Source organism: Ochotona curzoniae, unplaced genomic scaffold (assembly GCF_017591425.1).
Source record: "Ochotona curzoniae isolate NIBS_2020 unplaced genomic scaffold, NIBS_Ocur_1.0 contig_3502, whole genome shotgun sequence".
In the NCBI taxonomy this organism is placed as follows: Eukaryota; Metazoa; Chordata; class Mammalia; order Lagomorpha; family Ochotonidae; genus Ochotona; species Ochotona curzoniae.
This window is the reverse complement of record NW_024465886.1, coordinates 645010-647500: the sequence shown is the minus strand read 5'-3', so window position 1 is coordinate 647500 and position 2491 is coordinate 645010.

The following is a 2491-nucleotide window of genomic DNA, read 5'->3' as shown; positions in this document are numbered from 1 at the left end:
CTTGGAAGGTTGAGCTTTGACCCTTTCTCTCCTGGGCCTTGGGTGGATGGTGCAAGATGGTGTGCGATGATGGATACGATGGATATGTGAGTGAACTCAGCATCTTGTGTGTTCTCCCCCTTGCGAGCCTGTCACGTGGCTGCCTTGTGCTCATTACAAGGAAAGTGTGCAGCCCCTCAGGTCTCTTGGGTCAGTTATTCCACTAGGCCCAGCTCTCCTCCTGTTCGGGAAGGGCCCTGATCAGAGGCGAGAGGGCAGCTGGGGGCACGCAGCTCTACAACAGCAAAAACAACGGCCGTCCTCATTACTGAAGGCAGCAAAACCTACCGTCGCTGCGGTTGAAAGGCTGCCTGCTTGCTTTTATGTTGTGCTGGCCACCGATATATTTTCTTTCTTTCTTTTTTCTGAAATTCTTCTACTTGAATGCTCTCAGGAGGAACGGTGGAGGGGGATTAGGAGGGAAGGAGAGAAGTGATAAATACTGCCGGAAAATTGGTGTGGAGCTAGTTGTGGAAATCATCGCTAGCTGTCGGCAGTGAGTCTGATGAAGCGAAGGGTTGGAAAGGCTTACAGGAATGGGCTACTGAGCTCTAAACCTGCACAGCCGTGCACCTGGGCAACGGCTTCCATCATCAACGGAAGCAAGGGCACGCTCCGAGCATACATCTACCTGCGAAAAACAACACTATGTCCAGAAATCATACTCTCTTATTAAACCAAATGAGACGCTCAGCAATGTTTGCAACACACAATGGCACTTAATGAGAACCCACAGGCTCCCTTGCGTGTCCTCCTCGCTTCCCACCTAAGTTCGTGGGTTCGAAATTATTAGTGACATTTCATCAAAATACAGCTACTCGGTCCAGATCCCTCTCCATCACCAAAATAAATAAATGAATAAAACACAATGCTCTTGCATGGTTCAAAAAGAACAGGTTGGAAACTAAATATGTTTTTGCATGTAGAATTGAAGTCAAAAACTTAAGATTGAAAAGTCTTTTGTTTCTCCTTAGTCGCCTACACAGAGTAGAAACTCCGCCAGCAGTGAAACCCTTGCGTGTTAACCTGGGCCTCTTGCAAGTTGGCCGTAGGTATAAGGACAACACCTCCCTTCACTAGGAAGGAGAAAGAGGGACTTTCACTTCCATATCATGGCAAATCATCGAGGAATGTACTGGGGGACATCCAGGAGTCTAATTCACACACATCAACTCACTGTAAGAAAATGACTGTGTCCCTGAGTAACTGCCAGGAGTGAATGTGACACCACGCCAAGGAGCACCAAGCAAACTACACGTCCTTTTCTTGACACCTAGGAAGATTAAAGACGAGTGGTGACCACACATATCATTAAAAACATCTCAAAACAAGCTTCAGTTGCCCTTACCACGGGCTGTTGTTTTTAAAGACTTTCTTGAAGACGATCTTTTCGACGTTTCATTTTGCACTTGACAAGTATTGAAAGTGCCTGGGAATCGTGTAAACGTTGAGTTAGATGAGATTTAAGCAAATTGAGAAGCCTTTTGATGTCTATTTATCTTACCAGAGTGTCTAACCCAGAGCTACTGGAAAACTAGGTTGAACATCTATCTTACTTCTAGGAAGTTAGTCAAGAATGGCAACAACAAAGGAAAGAACACGTTGGAAATCACCAGTTTTAGGATTCTGGCATTAAGGTTGGAAACCATATCTAGAGCAACTTAACTTGACTGGGTTTTTATCACAAAACATGGCTGTTTAACCAATTCAAGAACACAAAGTATCATATGACCCTTCTCTCCTGACACCATTTCTAGACGTTTAAAAAGTGCATAAACCAGTAGGGCAAAATAAAAGGCAAAAAATGCTCCTTGAGAAGCAGTTTATTTAAAAATTAAAATGTGTATATTTGTAATGATGTATCAAAAGGTAGTATTTTAAAATCTTCTAGAAGATATATTTTGGCATTCCAAGATAATTCTCCAGAAAATACCAACTGCCAACAGTTCTCCATCAGAGCTGGAACCACCCTGTCATAGCTGACATATTCAAACTGGTTTGTTGATGAGTCTATTACCAGAATAAACTGGTTATAGGCTGTTACATGGCCATGCACTTTCTGGTAGAAACATTCATAGGAAATGTTTTTTCTTATACTCAGGAAATGCAAGCTTGTAGGCATATGAGAATCTAAGAAGACCAAGCAATGTGTGGGAGGGGAGGGCAGAGAGGAAGTGATGGAGACTACCCGGTTATGATCAATAACAAAACTCACCTCACAAAATAAGAGAATATGAGCCATTTTCATCAGTTTCAGCACCGTCAGTTTTTCACATTTTAATTCCACTGAAATCAGGATTTAAAACAAACGAGACGGCATCTCATATTTGGTGCAATACAGTATATTGATTCATAGCAACTCAGAGACCAATCAGTCCGACTTCAAACATCTTACAAACTGTCATTCCACTTGTGCTTAACTGTTCAGCATTCTGCATGAAGCATTTTCTCT